Below are 20,003 nucleotides of genomic sequence, written 5' to 3'. Positions count from 1 at the left end.
TAAAATAAACAGACTGTTGGAACAAAACAGAGCACTTCATTGATTTTAGAGAGCCTCCAGCTTTATCTGATTTAGGCCCCGTTCAAACTTTTTCAATTGAAAATGGAAAGGACACCCTGTCCATATTCTCATGGGACTTTTATTTTGACAGTCACCATAATAACAATCCAACTTGGTAGCTATATTTTGACAGTCACCGTAATAACAATCCAACTTGGTAGCTTTATTTTGACAGTCACCGTAATAACAATCCAACTTGGTAGCTTTATTTTGACAGTCACCGTAATAACAATCCAACTTGGTAGCTTTATTTTGACAGTCACCGTAATAACAATCCAACTTGGTAGCTTTATTTTGACAGTCACCGTAATAACAATCCAACTTGGTAGCTTTATTTTGACAGTCACCGTAATAACAATCCAACTTGGTAGCTTTATTTTGACAGTCACCGTAATAACAATCCAACTTGGTAGCTTTATTTTGACAGTCACCGTAATAACAATCCAACTTGGTAGCTTTATTTTGACAGTCACCGTAATAACAATCCAACTTGGTAGCTTTATTTTGACAGTCACCGTAATAACAATCCAACTTGGTAGCTTTATTTTGACAGTCACCGTAATAACAATCCAACTTGGTGGTCTGTTCACTAGAATGTCTGTGTTTTCCCAGCGTTCTAGTGTGTGTGTGTGTGTGTGTGTGTGTGTGTGTGTGTGTGTGTGTGTGTGTGTGTGTGTGTGTGTGTGTGTATGTGTTTTCAGTACTAAAACTATAAAACAACTGCATTAATTCATGGTCTAGCATGCTAACTACACCATTTTTAGTGTTTCTGCCGTTTTCATGTAAACAGACATGGTTTTTAAAACATTTCCTTGTAAATGGATATCATCCATTGTCATCTATTTTTGTCTTCATTTCATTGGATCAGGTGTGCAGCCACAGGAAGTGGATAAATTAAACATGTTTTGTTTTCTTTGTTCCCATTATATTTTTTGCTGTTTTGCTTAAAGGTATAGTAGAGGATTTTCTTCTTCCGGGTGGATCATCAAAATAACTGGTCCTCCCAATTGTCAATCATTCTGGTGATATATGAGGTAAGGCCGTCGTACGTGCTCGTCCCTGCACGCAGCTCACTCCACAAGGTTCTCATCATGCCGGTGGACGACCCGACGCATTATTCTCGGACATTTTTACACAGTTTCACCCCCTCTGGTGCAAATCTTCTTGTAAAGTGAGCTTATGTGAGCGATGTCGACTTATGACTTGTAAACAGAGCGTGCACGAGGAGAACTGGTTCTTTCCTAAAATTCCTGAAAATCCTCCTGTATACCTTTAACTAAAAAAATCTCACGTTATAATTTCACCTGCGCCGTGAAAAAATACAAATTAATTGACTTAAGGCTTCGAATGGCCTTCAAATCCAGACCCCCGAGTCAGATGAGTGATGATGGAATGTTAAGAAAATCCGATCAGCCTGGTTACACACTGTCGCAGTGACACACATCTGATCTTGATTTCCGCTTATGAATGAGGTCTGTATCAATCTCAAAATATCTGAACGCATGCGTTTTTTTCCTGCTCACATTGTCCAAGAAAGAACAAAAAATAAATTAATATTATATCACATTACACTGACAGTGTAAATACTTATTTTTGATCTCATTTTCAGTCAGACTTCAAAATCCTCTGGTACTTCAATGATAAATACCGGGGATCTTTCCTAATTCATTCTTTTGGGACTTTTCTTGTTCAAATGTTGCCGACACTGTTAAACTGTGCTCTTTTTGTTCTGGTGGATTGAATTAAGAGGCGAGGTTCTTCCTGCTGTGGGACGGTGTGAGATGTATGGCAGCGTGGCGCCGGCGCCTCACATTACCAAACTACATTATGGATGAGGGGAGAACCAGAAACTGACAGGACCGGAGTTAGTGCTCAACAAAGAAAGAGACCGGACAGCAGATGTAAACTGACCATTGGGACAAGACAAAGACAACAAATTGACCGAATTTTACCAAAAAATCTTTTAAATAAAATATTGATCTTTTTCTGCACATTTCTGAAAAAAGTGAACTTCCAATGATTTCAATTGAACTTTATCGTCACTAAGAATATTTTCATGCAAAGATAAAGAAAGTAGGAGTCCATCAGTGTGTCTCACCTGCTCAGGTGCTGCTGCTGCTGCGAGCTCCACTCTCCTTCTTCTTCATCCCTCCACTCTGTCCTTTAACCGTCACCCTCCCTTTCCCATCGCTAGGCAACCACCAAGCCCACTCAGGTTTCCTCTGAAGTCCACATGTGATGTTCGACTTGGTTTTCAAGCTGCACACACTTTATTATAGTCAATGAAACAGGCAGAAGGAAGCAGCTGAATTTGACAGCAGTAAAATCACCTAAATGTCATTATTTCCCCCTAAAATCAGAAGAATTCCCCGAAAGTGACCCAAATTACACAGAAATGAAAACATTTAAATGTATTGTTTTAATAGTAATTCTTGCACACTGAGCTGCTCTGGGTTAGCGCATGAAACTGGACAAACTAGAAGAAGAAATGTAAAATATGTAAAATATTTATTATCCATTCATTATCAGATAGAATGTCTACACATTGGTGTTATAAGTGTGGGTCAGAATTATTTAACAGTGAATCTTAGAAGTAGGTGAATGGTTGATGTCAGTTGATCATAACAAGCATTGATTTTGTTTCGCTCCGTTGGTATCAAGCTGTTTATTTGGGCAAAGATGTTCCATGTTGGAGGGACATCGTTCTGAATGGGCGGTTAACTTTATGATCCTTAATTCAAAGGTTTGGAACATTAACAACTAGAAAACACCAACATTCTAATGGACAAACTACCAAGTTAGATTGTTATCACTGTGACTATCAAAATAAAAGTACCAAGTCCCAGGAGAGTATGGACTGGGAGTCATGACACCACTCTACTGAGCATGTGCAGAAGAGCAGTTTCCTGCGGCCGTGATGCTCATGCATTAGAAGTGTTTCTGTCATCTACTGAAATGGCCCTAAGCATTTTCAAAATGTTGCTTTTCAGTGTCTCCAAGCACCGTTGCCATGGAAACAGACAACCAAAATGCAAACATTTTCACTTGTAACCCTTGTCACTTGATCAAAAACTGTTTTTATCGTCTGAGAAATACGTCTAAAATAAGAAATATGTTGTGAAAATCAGCTCTCGAGATGGTCGTCAGTACATTCATCTCTTCACGTATTGACTATTGTCACTCTGTTTTCACCTGTTTCAACAAGTCAACTGTAAAGAAACGTGCGATGGTTCAGGGGTCACTCTCCTCAGACCAGGGTCTCGAAAGGATCCCAAAGACCCGTTTTAAAACCCGGGGTGACCTGGCGTTCCAGGCGGAAGCCCCCAGACTCTGGAACAACCTGCACCAGTCCTTTCATGAGTTTGACTGTGTGGACTCTTTTAAAAAGCACCTGAAGACGGCGCTTTTCAGAAAAGCCTTTAGTGAAATTGCTTTTGAACTTTTATTATCTTTAATGATGTGGCTCCAGGTTTTTTTTTTTTAAGTGACATATGTTTTATTATCCATTGTCTGATGTTGCAGCTGTTGTTTTAGTTTCACCCTGTTGTACAACACTTTGTGATTTTATCTGTGAAAGGCGCTTCATAAATAAAATGTACTTACTTACTTACTGTAAGAAAGCCAATAACATTGCAACCTGCCAATACCATCATTAAATTATTCAAGGCAGCATTCTCATCTTCTCCCAGCACTTTAATATGTAGTGACATTATCAAAGTAGCATTAAATCATGAAAATGTAGTGTTGCTAGGGTAAATAATACATCAAACCTATATAGCACTTTCTTAACATTCAAAGATGCTTTACATGGCAAATTTAAACATACATTTTATTTAAAGTAATCTAAATTTGCTTTAATATTATTGTTGAAAATCCAGACAATATTAATCAATAGCAGAGAAAATATAAAGACATATATAAAGAAGATAAGATGTAAATGTTAGAGATGCAGCAGGTTCAACTCCTGACATGAAGATTGAATCAGCTGTGCTTCATTTAGTTTTTAAAGATGGTTTTGTAAAGTTTTTCTTGGTCCAGCCTGCAGCTGAAGGGTTTTAATGGCTCAGCAGGAGGGATCGACTTTCCCCCAGCAGGAGAAACGATCCAGCAGAGGAGGAGTGTTGAAGGGAGCACAAAGCATCATGGGTACCTGCTGCTCTGCTCATTCAAGCAGAGACCTCGGGTACGTCCCAAATGTCCCTCCTACCTCCTACCTCCTTATCTACTGACTTTACCTTAACCCTGGGGTGAAGGAAAGGTGCTAGGAGGCTTCCTGAAGGAGTTAGTGAAAGGTGTTAGGAGGCTTCCTGAAGGTGTTAGGAGGCTTCCTGAAGGAGTTAGTGAAAGGTGTTAGGAGGCTTCCTGAAGGAGTTAGTGAAAGGTGTTAGGAGGCTTCCTGAAGGAGTTAGTGAAAGGTGTTAGGAGGCTTCCTGAAGGAGTTAGTGAAAGGTGTTAGGAGGCTTCCTGAAGGAGTTAGTGAAAGATGTTAGGAGGCTTCCTGAAGGAGTTAGTGAAAGGTGTTAGGAGGCTTCCTGAAGGAGTTAGTGAAAGGTGTTAGGAGGCTTCCTGAAGGAGTTAGTGAAAGATGTTAGGAGGCTTCCTGAAGGAGTTAGTGAAAGGTGTTAGGAGGCTTCCTGAAGGTGTTAGTGAAAGGTGTTAGGAGGCTTCCTGAAGGAGTTAGTGAAAGGTGTTAGAAGCCTTCCTGAAGGAGTTAGTGAAAGGTGTTAGGAGGCTTCCTGAAGGAGTTAGTGAAAGGTGTTAGGAGGCTTCCTGAAGGAGTTAGTGAAAGGTGTTAGAAGCCTTCCTGAAGGAGTTAGTGAAAGGTGTTAGGAGGCTTCCTGAAGGAGTTAGTGAAAGGTGTTAGGAGGCTTCCTGAAGGAGTTAGTGAAAGGTGTTAGGAGGCTTCCTGAAGGAGATAGTGAAAGGTGTTAGGAGGCTTCCTGAAGGAGTTAGTGAAAGGTGTTAGAAGCCTTCCTGAAGGAGTTAGTGAAAGGTGTTAGGAGGCTTCCTGAAGGAGTTAGTGAAAGGTGTTAGGAGGCTTCCTGAAGGAGTTAGTGAAAGGTGTTAGGAGGCTTCCTGAAGGAGTTAGTGAAAGGTGTTAGGAGGCTTCCTGAAGGAGTTAGTGAAAGGTGTTAGGAGGCTTCCTGAAGGAGTTAGTGAAAGGTGTTAGGAGGCTTCCTGAAGGAGTTAGTGAAAGGTGTTAGGAGGCTTCCTGAAGGAGTTAGTGAAAGGTGTTAGGAGGCTTCCTGAAGGAGTTAGTGAAAGGTGTTAGGAGGCTTCCTGAAGGAGTTAGTGAAAGGTGTTAGGAGGCTTCCTGAAGGAGTTAGTGAAAGGTGTTAGGAGGCTTCCTGAAGGAGTTAGTGAAAGGTGTTAGGAGGCTTCCTGAAGGAGTTAGTGAAAGATGTTAGGAGGCTTCCTGAAGGAGTTAGTGAAAGGTGTTAGGAGGCTTCCTGAAGGAGTTAGTGAAAGGTGTTAGGAGGCTTCCTGAAGGAGTTAGTGAAAGATGTTAGGAGGCTTCCTGAAGGAGTTAGTGAAAGGTGTTAGGAGGCTTCCTGAAGGTGTTAGTGAAAGGTGTTAGGAGGCTTCCTGAAGGAGTTAGTGAAAGATGTTAGGAGGCTTCCTGAAGGAGTTAGTGAAAGGTGTTAGGAGGCTTCCTGAAGGAGTTAGTGAAAGGTGTTAGGAGGCTTCCTGAAGGAGTTAGTGAAAGATGTTAGAAGCCTTCCTGAAGGAGTTAGTGAAAGATGTTAGGAGGCTTCCTGAAGGAGTTAGTGAAAGATGTTAGGAGGCTTCCTGAAGGAGTTAGTGAAAGGTGTTAGGAGGCTTCCTGAAGGAGTTAGTGAAAGATGTTAGAAGCCTTCCTGAAGGAGTTAGTGAAAGATGTTAGAAGCCTTCCTGAAGGAGTTAGTGAAAGGTGTTAGGAGGCTTCCTGAAGGTGTTAGTGAAAGGTGTTAGGAGGCTTCCTGAAGGAGTTAGTGAAAGGTGTTAGGAGGCTTCCTGAAGGAGTTAGTGAAAGATGTTAGAAGCCTTCCTGAAGGAGTTAGTGAAAGATGTTAGGAGGCTTCCTGAAGGAGTTAGTAAAAGATGTTAGAAGCCTTCCTGAAGGAGTTAGTGAAAGATGTTAGAAGCCTTCCTGAAGGAGTTAGTGAAAGATGTTAGTAGGCTTCCTAAAGGAGTTAGTGAAAGATGTTAGGAGGCTTCCTGAAGGAGTTAGTGAAAGGTGTTAGGAGGCTTCCTGAAGGAGTTAGTGAAAGGTGTTAGGAGGCTTCCTGAAGGAGTTAGTGAAAGATGTTAGGAGGCTTCCTGAAGGAGTTAGTGAAAGGTGTTAGGAGGCTTCCTGAAGGAGTTAGTGAAAGATGTTAGGAGGCTTCCTGAAGGAGTTAGTGAAAGATGTTAGGAGGCTTCCTGAAGGAGTTAGTGAAAGATGTTAGAAGCCTTCCTGAAGGAGTTAGTGAAAGATGTTAGAAGCCTTCCTGAAGGAGTTAGTGAAAGATGTTAGGAGGCTTCCTGAAGGAGTTAGTGAAAGGTGTTAGAAGCCTTCCTGAAGGAGTTAGTGAAAGGTGTTAGGAGGCTTCCTGAAGGAGTTAGTGAAAGGTGTTAGGAGGCTTCCTGAAGGAGTTAGTGAAAGGTGTTAGGAGGCTTCCTGAAGGAGTTAGTGAAAGGTGTTAGGAGGCTTCCTGAAGGAGTTAGTGAAAGGTGTTAGGAGGCTTCCTGAAGGAGTTAGTGAAAGGTGTTAGGAGGCTTCCTGAAGGAGTTAGTGAAAGGTGTTAGGAGGCTTCCTGAAGGAGTTAGTGAAAGGTGTTAGGAGGCTTCCTGAAGGAGTTAGTGAAAGGTGTTAGGAGGCTTCCTGAAGGAGTTAGTGAAAGGTGTTAGGAGGCTTCCTGAAGGAGTTAGTGAAAGGTGTTAGGAGGCTTCCTGAAGGAGTTAGTGAAAGGTGTTAGGAGGCTTCCTGAAGGAGTTAGTGAAAGATGTTAGGAGGCTTCCTGAAGGAGTTAGTGAAAGGTGTTAGGAGGCTTCCTGAAGGAGTTAGTGAAAGGTGTTAGGAGGCTTCCTGAAGGAGTTAGTGAAAGATGTTAGGAGGCTTCCTGAAGGAGTTAGTGAAAGGTGTTAGGAGGCTTCCTGAAGGTGTTAGTGAAAGGTGTTAGGAGGCTTCCTGAAGGAGTTAGTGAAAGGTGTTAGGAGGCTTCCTGAAGGAGTTAGTGAAAGATGTTAGAAGCCTTCCTGAAGGAGTTAGTGAAAGATGTTAGGAGGCTTCCTGAAGGAGTTAGTGAAAGATGTTAGGAGGCTTCCTGAAGGAGTTAGTGAAAGGTGTTAGGAGGCTTCCTGAAGGAGTTAGTGAAAGATGTTAGAAGCCTTCCTGAAGGAGTTAGTGAAAGATGTTAGAAGCCTTCCTGAAGGAGTTAGTGAAAGGTGTTAGGAGGCTTCCTGAAGGTGTTAGTGAAAGGTGTTAGGAGGCTTCCTGAAGGAGTTAGTGAAAGGTGTTAGGAGGCTTCCTGAAGGAGTTAGTGAAAGATGTTAGAAGCCTTCCTGAAGGAGTTAGTGAAAGATGTTAGGAGGCTTCCTGAAGGAGTTAGTAAAAGATGTTAGAAGCCTTCCTGAAGGAGTTAGTGAAAGATGTTAGAAGCCTTCCTGAAGGAGTTAGTGAAAGATGTTAGTAGGCTTCCTAAAGGAGTTAGTGAAAGATGTTAGGAGGCTTCCTGAAGGAGTTAGTGAAAGGTGTTAGGAGGCTTCCTGAAGGAGTTAGTGAAAGGTGTTAGGAGGCTTCCTGAAGGAGTTAGTGAAAGATGTTAGGAGGCTTCCTGAAGGAGTTAGTGAAAGGTGTTAGGAGGCTTCCTGAAGGAGTTAGTGAAAGATGTTAGGAGGCTTCCTGAAGGAGTTAGTGAAAGATGTTAGGAGGCTTCCTGAAGGAGTTAGTGAAAGATGTTAGAAGCCTTCCTGAAGGAGTTAGTGAAAGATGTTAGAAGCCTTCCTGAAGGAGTTAGTGAAAGATGTTAGGAGGCTTCCTGAAGGAGTTAGTGAAAGGTGTTAGGAGGCTTCCTGAAGGAGTTAGTGAAAGATGTTAGGAGGCTTCCTGAAGGAGTTAGTGAAAGGTGTTAGGAGGCTTCCTGAAGGAGTTAGTGAAAGATGTTAGGAGGCTTCCTGAAGGAGTTAGTGAAAGGTGTTAGGAGGCTTCCTGAAGGAGTTAGTGAAAGGTGTTAGGAGGCTTCCTGAAGGAGTTAGTGAAAGGTGTTAGGAGGCTTCCTGAAGGAGTTAGTGAAAGGTGTTAGGAGGCTTCCTGAAGGAGTTAGTGAAAGGTGTTAGGAGGCTTCCTGAAGGAGTTAGTGAAAGATGTTAGTAGGCTTCCTGAAGGAGTTAGTGAAAGATGTTAGGAGGCTTCCTGAAGGAGTTAGTGAAAGGTGTTAGGAGGCTTCCTGAAGGAGTTAGTGAAAGGTGTTAGGAGGCTTCCTGAAGGAGTTAGTGAAAGGTGTTAGGAGGCTTCCTGAAGGAGTTAGTGAAAGGTGTTAGGAGGCTTCCTGAAGGAGTTAGTGAAAGATGTTAGGAGGCTTCCTGAAGGAGTTAGTGAAAGATGTTAGGAGGTTTCCTGAAGGAGTTAGTGAAAGATGTTAGGAGGCTTCCTGAAGGAGTTAGTGAAAGATGTTAGGAGGCTTCCTGAAGGAGTTAGTGAAAGGTGTTAGGAGGCTTCCTGAAGGAGTTAGTGAAAGGTGTTAGGAGGCTTCCTGAAGGAGTTAGTGAAAGGTGTTAGGAGGCTTCCTGAAGGAGTTAGTGAAAGGTGTTAGGAGGCTTCCTGAAGGAGTTAGTGAAAGGTGTTAGGAGGCTTCCTGAAGGAGTTAGTGAAAGGTGTTAGGAGGCTTCCTGAAGGAGTTAGTGAAAGGTGTTAGGAGGCTTCCTGAAGGAGTTAGTGAAAGGTGTTAGGAGGCTTCCTGAAGGAGTTAGTGAAAGGTGTTAGGAGGCTTCCTGAAGGAGTTAGTGAAAGGTGCTAGGAGGCTTCCTGAAGGAGTTAGTGAAAGGTGTTAGGAGGCTTCCTGAAGGAGTTAGTGAAAGGTGTTAGGAGGCTTCCTGAAGGAGTTAGTGAAAGGTGTTAGGAGGCTTCCTGAAGGAGTTAGTGAAAGATGTTAGAAGCCTTCCTGAAGGAGTTAGTGAAAGATGTTAGAAGCCTTCCTGAAGGAGTTAGTGAAAGGTGTTAGGAGGCTTCCTGAAGGAGTTAGTGAAAGGTGTTAGGAGGCTTCCTGAAGGAGTTAGTGAAAGATGTTAGGAGGCTTCCTGAAGGAGTTAGTGAAAGGTGTTAGGAGGCTTCCTGAAGGTGTTAGGAGGCTTCCTGAAGGAGTTAGTGAAAGGTGTTAGGAGGCTTCCTGAAGGAGTTAGTGAAAGGTGTTAGGAGGCTTCCTGAAGGAGTTAGTGAAAGGTGTTAGGAGGCTTCCTGAAGGAGTTAGTGAAAGGTGTTAGGAGGCTTCCTGAAGGAGTTAGTGAAAGATGTTAGGAGGCTTCCTGAAGGAGTTAGTGAAAGTTGTTAGGAGGCTTCCTGAAGGAGTTAGTGAAAGGTGTTAGGAGGCTTCCTGAAGGAGTTAGTGAAAGATGTTAGGAGGCTTCCTGAAGGAGTTAGTGAAAGGTGTTAGGAGGCTTCCTGAAGGTGTTAGTGAAAGGTGTTAGGAGGCTTCCTGAAGGAGTTAGTGAAAGGTGTTAGGAGGCTTCCTGAAGGAGTTAGTGAAAGGTGTTAGGAGGCTTCCTGAAGGAGTTAGTGAAAGGTGTTAGGAGGCTTCCTGAAGGAGTTAGTGAAAGGTGTTAGGAGGCTTCCTGAAGGAGTTAGTGAAAGGTGTTAGGAGGCTTCCTGAAGGAGTTAGTGAAAGGTGTTAGGAGGCTTCCTGAAGGAGTTAGTGAAAGGTGTTAGGAGGCTTCCTGAAGGAGTTAGTGAAAGGTGCTAGGAGGCTTCCTGAAGGAGTTAGTGAAAGGTGTTAGGAGGCTTCCTGAAGGAGTTAGTGAAAGGTGTTAGGAGGCTTCCTGAAGGAGTTAGTGAAAGGTGTTAGGAGGCTTCCTGAAGGAGTTAGTGAAAGATGTTAGAAGCCTTCCTGAAGGAGTTAGTGAAAGATGTTAGAAGCCTTCCTGAAGGAGTTAGTGAAAGGTGTTAGGAGGCTTCCTGAAGGAGTTAGTGAAAGGTGTTAGGAGGCTTCCTGAAGGAGTTAGTGAAAGATGTTAGGAGGCTTCCTGAAGGAGTTAGTGAAAGGTGTTAGGAGGCTTCCTGAAGGTGTTAGGAGGCTTCCTGAAGGAGTTAGTGAAAGGTGTTAGGAGGCTTCCTGAAGGAGTTAGTGAAAGGTGTTAGGAGGCTTCCTGAAGGAGTTAGTGAAAGGTGTTAGGAGGCTTCCTGAAGGAGTTAGTGAAAGGTGTTAGGAGGCTTCCTGAAGGAGTTAGTGAAAGGTGTTAGGAGGCTTCCTGAAGGAGTTAGTGAAAGGTGCTAGGAGGCTTCCTGAAGGAGTTAGTGAAAGGTGTTAGGAGGCTTCCTGAAGGAGTTAGTGAAAGGTGTTAGGAGGCTTCCTGAAGGAGTTAGTGAAAGGTGTTAGGAGGCTTCCTGAAGGAGTTAGTGAAAGATGTTAGAAGCCTTCCTGAAGGAGTTAGTGAAAGATGTTAGAAGCCTTCCTGAAGGAGTTAGTGAAAGGTGTTAGGAGGCTTCCTGAAGGAGTTAGTGAAAGGTGTTAGGAGGCTTCCTGAAGGAGTTAGTGAAAGATGTTAGGAGGCTTCCTGAAGGAGTTAGTGAAAGGTGTTAGGAGGCTTCCTGAAGGTGTTAGGAGGCTTCCTGAAGGAGTTAGTGAAAGGTGTTAGGAGGCTTCCTGAAGGAGTTAGTGAAAGGTGTTAGGAGGCTTCCTGAAGGAGTTAGTGAAAGGTGTTAGGAGGCTTCCTGAAGGAGTTAGTGAAAGGTGTTAGGAGGCTTCCTGAAGGAGTTAGTGAAAGATGTTAGGAGGCTTCCTGAAGGAGTTAGTGAAAGGTGTTAGGATGCTTCCTGAAGGAGTTAGTGAAAGGTGTTAGGAGGCTTCCTGAAGGAGTTAGTGAAAGATGTTAGGAGGCTTCCTGAAGGAGTTAGTGAAAGGTGTTAGGAGGCTTCCTGAAGGTGTTAGTGAAAGGTGTTAGGAGGCTTCCTGAAGGAGTTAGTGAAAGGTGTTAGGAGGCTTCCTGAAGGAGTTAGTGAAAGGTGTTAGGAGGCTTCCTGAAGGAGTTAGTGAAAGGTGTTAGGAGGCTTCCTGAAGGAGTTAGTGAAAGGTGTTAGGAGGCTTCCTGAAGGAGTTAGTGAAAGGTGTTAGGAGGCTTCCTGAAGGAGTTAGTGAAAGGTGTTAGGAGGCTTCCTGAAGGAGTTAGTGAAAGGTGTTAGGAGGCTTCCTGAAGGAGTTAGTGAAAGGTGTTAGGAGGCTTCCTGAAGGAGTTAGTGAAAGGCGATGATGTTAGTGAGGCACTTTCACTTCGTGGTGTAATAATAAAGCGATGGCAGTGCAAGTTAGTGACGTCTGCCATGTTAGGGAAAAAACTACTAGTTTCTGAAAGTGGATGATAAAAAGCACATTTGGGTTTCAGATGATTTAAAGTTGTTCAGTACAGATTATTAATTTGGTAATTTACATCATCCGCTCCTTTTCAGTCATGAGTTTCCCCGAACATTCCGATGAGCCTGCACTTTAAATGTTGTTGTGTAAGGAATTGTGGGGCAACATGATCTGGTCTCCTTTGGTAAAGGAAGCTTCAGTGTTTCCTAGGCTAAAGGAAGCACTAAAGGAAGCTTCAGTGTTTCCTAGGCTAAAGGAAGCACTAAAGGAAGCTTCAGTGTTTCCTAGGCTAAAGGAAGCACTAAAGGAAGCTTCAGTGTTTCCTAGGCTAAAGGAAGCACTAAAGGAAGCTTCAGTGTTTCCTAGGCTAAAGGAAGCTCTAAAGGAAGCATCAGTGTTTCCTAGGCTAAAGGAAGCTCTAAAGGAAGCATCAGTGTTTCCTAGGCTAAAGGAGGTTCTAAAGGAAGCATCAGTGTTTCCTAGGCTAAAGGAAGCACTAAAGGAAGCTTCAGTGTTTCCTAGGCTAAAGGAAGCTCTAAAGGAAGCATCAGTGTTTCCTAGGCTAAAGGAGGTTCTAAAGGAAGCATCAGTGTTTCCTAGGCTAAAGGAGGTTCTAAAGGAAGCATCAGTGTTTCCGAGGCTAAATGAGGTTCTAAAAGAAGCATCAGTGTTTCCTAGGCTAAAGGAGGTTCTAAAAGAAGCATCAGTGTTTCCTAGGCTAAAGGAGGTTCTAAAGGAAGCATCAGTGTTTCCTAGGCTAAAGGAGGTTCTAAAGGAAGCATCAGTGTTTCCTAGGCTAAAGGAGGCTCTAAAGGAAGCATCAGTGTTTCCTAGGCTAAAAGAGGTTCTAAAGGAAGCATCAGTGTTTCCTAGGCTAAAAGAGGTTCTAAAGGAAGCTTCAGTGTTTCCTAGGCTAAAAGAGGTTCTAAAGGAAGCATCAGTGTTTCCTAGGCTAAAGGAGGTTCTAAAGGAAGCTTCAGTGTTTCCTAGGCTAAAGGAGGCTCTAAAGGAAGCATCAGTGTTTCCTAGGCTAAAGGAGGTTCTAAAAGAAGCATCAGTGTTTCCTAGGCTAAAAGAGGTTCTAAAGGAAGCATCAGTGTTTCCTAGGCTAAAAGAGGTTCTAAAGGAAGCTTCAGTGTTTCCTAGGCTAAAAGAGGTTCTAAAGGAAGCATCAGTGTTTCCTAGGCTAAAGGAGGTTCTAAAGGAAGCTTCAGTGTTTCCTAGGCTAAAGGAGGTTCTAAAAGAAGCTTCAGTGTTTCCTAGGCTAAAGGAGGCTCTAAAGGAAGCATCAGTGTTTCCTAGGCTAAAGGAGGTTCTAAAGGAAGCATCAGTGTTTCCGAGGCTAAATGAGGTTCTAAAAGAAGCATCAGTGTTTCCTAGGCTAAAGGAGGTTCTAAAAGGAAGCATCAGTGTTTCCGAGGCTAAAGGAGGTTCTCAAGGAAGCATCAGTGTTTCCGAGGCTAAATGAGGTTCTAAAGGAAGCATCAGTGTTTCCTAGGCTAAAGGAAGCTCTAAAGGAAGCATCAGTGTTTCCTAGGCTAAAGGAGGTTCTAAAGGAAGCATCAGTGTTTCCTAGGCTAAAGGAGGTTCTAAAGGAAGCATCAGTGTTTCCTAGGCTAAAGGAGGTTCTCAAGGAAGCATCAGTGTTTCCTAGGCTAAAGGAGGTTCTAAAGGAAGCATCAGTGTTTCCTAGGCTAAAGGAGGTTCTAAAGGAAGCATCAGTGTTTCCTAGGCTAAAAGAGGTTCTAAAGGAAGCATCAGTGTTTCCTAGGCTAAAGGAGGTTCTCAAGGAAGCATCAGTGTTTCCTAGGCTAAAGGAGGTTCTAAAAGGAAGCTTCAGTGTTTCCTAGGCTAAAGGAAGCATCAGTGTTTCCTAGGCTAAAGGAGGTTCTCAAGGAAGCTTCAGTGTTTCCTAGGCTAAAGGAAGCATCAGTGTTTCCGTCTGAAACATCCCTCCTAACTCCTGATCGATAGACTTCCACCTCCTTTAGCCAAGCACCCTCAGAGTTACAATGTGTTGTTTAGCGGTTCCCTTTAGTCTTCTGAGCAGTTTACACATCAACATATTGTCAGAGCTGTGTGATCCAACCCTGGTAACCCCTGAACCGTGTTGGTGAGGATCTTCACCAGCTGCTCCAGGGGTTAATAATGGATGAAGGTGAAGGGAGCAAGTCAACGTGTCTCACCAAACACTGTTGTGTCGCTCCAGGTGTTTTCAGTTTTCATTCAGGATACAAGATCAGAGGTCTAGAATTGGTGGAACTTCACAGTTCATTCTGTATATTCAGGTCGTTGTCTGACCTTTAATGTTGCAGAACCCAGACCAGCAGCCACCCCAGATGACCACACTGCCCCCGCAGGCTGGAGGAGGTACTACACCTCCCGTCTCTCTTCTCAGCCGTGACTCTGGAACAGTCCGTCTGGACTCTTCAGATTCACGACCTTCTTCTGCAGCCCAGGGCCAACTTTGACACTCTCCAGCAACTTCCACCTTTAGTGCTTTTCTTCACCGTTCAGTCTTTGACTTAACTTGTCTTTGCAGTGTCCAATGTGTCCAACATAACAGCTATAGGAGACGGGTTTTTTTTTAGGACATTTCATTGTATTTTACAGCAGGTTTCAATAAAGTTGGCTTCATGTTGAGATTGTCTGTTTCAGTAGGAACTGTTTTTCACAACCAGTATCATCACGTATACTGTACACACACACACACACACACACACACACACACACACACACACACACACACACACACACACACACACACACACACACACACACACACACACACACACACACACACACACACACACACACACACACACACACACACACACACACACACACACACACACACACACACACACACCAAAGAAGAAAAGACATGAGACAAATGTCATGTTGCTAGGCAAAGAATTTATAAATTAATAAAAACATTCCCTTTGTAGTGTTCTTCTCTCAGCTTCTCCTGCTTTTTCCTAATGATTTTCAAAATATAGAAAAATATTTCTGAACACATTCATCAGTACATTATTCTGGCAAGATGTTCATTCTGTCCTGTTGGCGATGTCACACACTTTGACCAATTCTTTTTATGTTCTCCCACTTTCAGCTTGTTGTTTTTACAGTATTTACACATAACATCGATCCACACCGTGCTTCAGCTTGGAACCAGGGACACCACGCCGTGTTTTGCATAGATCACGAGGGGGAGAAACAAACGTAACGGGTGAAAACAGAGGAGTAAACGGAGAATCGAGGTGAAAACATGGCACAATGAGGCGGTGGCAAACAAACTGGGAGTGGCAGCAGAGTCCTTGAGATGATGGTTTGGTTTTGTTAACCTGTTTGAAGAAATCCTCAAACTGAAGCTGCTGCTTGGACACTTTGGCTTGTTGTTTGCATGTAGCCACGACGTCAAGAAAATAAAAAAACAAACAAAACATTTTGAATTTCGCCAAAAACAATCAAAAAGATTTGGTTATCAGATCATAATTGGATCAGACTGTAGTGTTCAAGTGAATGTGTCAAATAAAAACAGGAAAAAAATACAGAATCTACACAATTACTTGGATTTTACACCAAAAAACCCCACAAAACAATGTCAGTTATGAAAATTCAGAAAGGGCTTTTGTACGACGCAGGCAGGTTCGGAGTCTGAGGACAGACGGGACACAAACTAACCGTCTGAGACGTTCGTATAGGAAAAGCTCATTTGTCCACAGACGAGCCGTGACTCGTTTATCAAATGTTTCTGCTTGTGTGGAAACCTAAAAGTAGTGATGCACGATAAGAGATTTTAATGATTTATTATTCACCATTAAAATATATCAATCAGATAAATGCTATACGACTTGCTAGCCATGTATGCTAATTGAACAGTGCCAGCGAGTGGCCGAAGAGCTGAGACGTCGATATAAACTGACCACAATATAAACCGGATTGTTATGAAATCGTGTGGCTGCAGGAGCTCCACTCTCAGGCCTCCTCCACTGTCAGACAGGAAATGACGACACATTTAACCTGAATGCGTAAGCTACATAGCGGTAAGTTGCTACTTTGAAATTTACCGAAAAAGTTATGAATGTATGGTTTCTTGCGTGCGCTAGAGGTATATATGTCGTAAACTCACATATACTGATGACGATAATAACGGCGTGTTTCACCAGTGGTTTAGGTTACGTGTCAGTTTGAAGCTAAGTAATGCTAACGGTGGCTATCAAGAAAGCATCAACTTTTTTCAGTACATAATGTAAAGTAACTGTTCATATATCCGATTGACAAAAGTGACTGCTTTGAATTTTCTCCTTTATTTTAATTTATCTTTGATATGGTTATGCGTTTACATTTGCCATGTATTCCACAGGGGGAAGCAAGTCATTGTGGTTCCTGTGTGGAAACCTGCTCACGCTCTGCTCTCTAAGTAATGATGCTCCCTGTGACACGTAACGTTTACAGGTAAATATGATCAAATATTCATTAAAAAATATACATTTTATATAAGTTGTGTTGTCTTGTGCTGTTTTCTTTATTTATCTTGTTCTTTCAGACAATGTTGAGTTCAAACGTCTGTAAGGTTCTGAAGCAAAATGAATCATTCTTGAAATGACTAATATGTCAGTGTGGACTAATTAAAAACACTAATAGTGTCTTGCTTGTGTTTGAATATTGAAATACGTGTGTGTGTATGTTTTAAGAAGAGCAGTGCACTAATGTTTCTTTCAGGTGTGTTTTGGTTGTGTGGATGAGGCGTCAGAGTGGAGGTCCTGCAGACAGACACCAGTTCTTCCACTTGCAGAAATATGCTAAAAAAAGCTTTACCATCTTAAAGATTTGTAATTATTACCTCTGGTTAAAAAAAAAAGTCATTTGAAAAGCACCCGAGCTAATGCAATATTTTAATTACAAGTAGGTTTTTTTTTACTTCAAAGTATCATGGAGAATAAAATGTAGTTATTAGTAGAAATGCATCAAAATCTGATTGGCTAATCAAGACGACCACCTGAACTGAAATAATGATTTAGGCAGGAAATGTTTGAGTTTTGATGGACAAACATATTTTTGCAGGAACAATCCAAAGCGAGAATGAATCAAATTCATAATCAGATTATTTAATTTCTTAATCTTTCTCAATAAGAACAAGTTTCTAACATTTAACAGTCAAACATGAGGGCATTGATGAATTGAAACTTTTAATACATAAAATCTAATAGTTTTTCCCGGAATTCTAATCAAACTTGAGACAAGATGCAAATAAAACTTAAAAATCTAAGGATGCATAATGATTTTTTATGCAGATATCAAATATGCTGCAAATTTACTTTCAACCACTTGCAAAACAAATTCCCAAGTTTTCAACACATTATCCTGTTATTGCGCAAAGTAACGTATCAAGCTTCAACACGATTGTGACCTACTTTAATATTTAGAGAGAATTACATATGAACAATGAGCCATGTTTGGTGTGTTTGACTTCAGTCGTGTGTATTTAAAGCCCCTTTTCCACTCAGACATGAAAGTGATTATTGGCACAAATGATGGTCATGAGTTTCTGCTGATACTGATCACGTGGTGCATCACTACCTTCAGGAGGTTGTTGTTGTTATTCAGCCTTGGTGAAAGTATTTTAAACTGGCTGTCCGTGATCCCCAACCACACTTCCTGCCTGCAAAGCAGCTTTTAGAAAGCAAGAAGCCTTGATGATCTTCTTCAAGGTCTCTTGTTTTACTTTCGCTGTGTGTGAGCTCACTTTCTGTTTTCCCATGTAAGTGCTGTGCTGAGCGGAGCTCCGCTTTGAACTGGCGAACGTGGGGAAGACGTCAAAGTCCCGGGTAGGAAACATTCCCTTCTCAAACATCCTGAGCTGAGACACGTTCCTGTCGCAGTTTATGGACAAAGAAAATACGAGCTCAAAGTATTAAAAAAAAAAAAAAAAGTACAAGTGAGTAGAGGTATGTGTATGGACAAAAAAAAAAAAAAAAGAATCAGGATTAATTCGAATGCCAACAATTTGAGTTATCATCGAGCAATTCCCTTTTTTTTAAACATTAAAAATTAAACTGGCACCTTTTTAATGCTGGTAATATAAATCAGAGGGTTTCAGTGTGTGTGTGTTTGGGGGGGGGGGGGGGGGAGGGGGGTCCCTATCAGGGCTGGCTGTGCATTAGTAAGTAAATCTGGTTACTTTGCAATCAGAAGGTTGCAGGTTCCATTCCCCAGCTCTCCCTATCCACATGGCAAAGTGTCTTTGAGCAACACTGAACCTCTAATTGCTTGTGAGCAAAGTGGTAAAGAAAACTAAGGTCTGGACTGACGTCATGTTTACACCACAGCGTTCCAGTGAATTGGGAAACTTAACGCTGTGTTTTGGGAGTCGGTTTCCACGACAACGCTTCTTGGAGTGGCTGAAAACTAAACTTTCTGAAAAAAGGCTCACAGCGTAGAATTTTTCAAAAAACTCTTTGTCTCGGTGAAAACAACTTTTCTGCTATGCTGCAACTTTGCACATGTTCAGTAGAGCCAATCAGAACGGTTTCCTCCAGAGGGTCATGACTGCCCGTCCACATTAGTTTTATTTTGACAGTCACCGTAATAACAATCCAACTTCTGAAGAAAAAAATGATGCGTTTTGACTTGAAACATTGTGGTGTAAACTGGGTCTAAATCTTTAGAGTAAAACTTGAAAGTCTTGTTACTCCGACAGTTCCAGACTATACCTAAAGACTTAGCAGATATTGCCGCGGAACAGTTGTTATTGCCGGTAGATCCTAACAGACACGAAGAATCACTGTGTGATACGTGGAGACGGTGAACTGATGGACGCCGGCGTGTAAAACACAGACGTATTCCTCCACCGATCTAATCCTCCCTTGTGGCAGTGGGATGATGCAATAAACACTCAAACTTACTCATTCAAACTACCAAACGGTTTGAAACTACTGTCCTTAGAAAGCTGGCCTGAACTGGCATGCAGGACGTTTACAGCATCAGTCATCTATTAACACAATAAGACTCGTTAAGCCATTTATCCAGAAATTAAGCAGAGAAGTGTGAACTAATACATTTACAAAGTCGTGTCTATGGAGTTGAGGAGCTGAAAAAAATCCTCAAATTATGGAGGACGTGTAAAAAAAACAATGTACAAAAGGTGAATGGGACTTTAGGAGACGATAGGCAGTTTCTCGACTGCAGTGAGTGGAGAGACAATGGCAGTATGTGCAAATCAATGTGCGTCATAGAAAGTCGGGTCATTTTTACGAAGTAAATCTACTTTTACAGGTTTTTAATTTCAAAGACTCACAGGGAAAGTGATCAAAGGATATGTTAAGACTTTAAAGTTCAAAGACAAACACTCATGTGATATTTATACATTATAAAGCCTGGCGAACATCAGTTAAATGCACCAGTTTTTAAAAACATACAATATTTGCTAGTTCTGTGGGATTAGTAGCTGCTGAGTGTTTACTCAAGTATTCCAACATCCCCACTAATTTATAAAGTATTCCTTTGGGACAAAAAGGAAGTCAATGAATATAAAAACAAGGCCCTGTATAAGGTTAAGAAATTAATAACCTGTAAAATATAGACTCCATGTTTTATAACATTGGTTTTATAGAGAAGTTTGACGGTGAATTCTTAAATTTTGGCAAAAAAAAGCTTTGAATACTGAGTGGCTGTGACTTCATTCAACCTCAAGTCAATAAATTAAACGGGGCTCATGTATACTTGGTACCTCACAGTGAAATGAAGGCGGAGAAGCTTTTCACCTGATATAAAGTATTAGTGTCATCATTCTTTTTTAAATTAGCAGCAATTATTCCACGAGACGAAGAAATGGAGTCTGGAGGATTAAATTGAATTCATGAAAAGTCGGGACATCTCAAATTCCTCAGATGCAGACGAGGAAATAATCAGGCTTTACGGTCTGATCGGGAAGAAATGAAGTCAAACCTAAATGTGCAGTAAAGTGTTCTCAGGTGAATCTCTGCCGGCTCCCACACCGTGCTCACCTCGCAACACAATGGAGCAAATCCAAAAGGACCTTTGAAAGAAGGAATAAATGAGAATATTGACGGGAAGGTTTCCAGTCAATTCAGGAAAAGCGGCCATCTTTGTTTTTGAAACACTGGTGACGCTCCAGCGGCTCCAGCTCTTCCCTGACTGGCTCTCCTACCCAGGCATGTTTTTGGTGTTTGTCTCACATCTTTCGTTTTTTTGTTCCTACACATCTGTGCCCCCTGAAAGCTCTGAGTCTACAACATGAAGAGTATGGACTAGCACCAGTACGTGCACCTACTTGTCTTATCTGTGGCTTCACAATGCACCACAGCATGGTGTGTGTATGTACACGCTCCCCAATCTCAAGTGTTTACTCACACTTTCTGTATATAGAATGTAAATATAATACATGATATGCACAAT

The sequence above is a fragment of the Blennius ocellaris genome, assembly GCF_963422515.1.
Source record: "Blennius ocellaris genome assembly, chromosome: 6".
NCBI lineage: Eukaryota > Metazoa > Chordata > Actinopteri > Blenniiformes > Blenniidae > Blennius > Blennius ocellaris.
The sequence above is the reverse complement of the archived record's forward strand: the minus strand, read 5'-3'. Positions refer to the sequence as shown.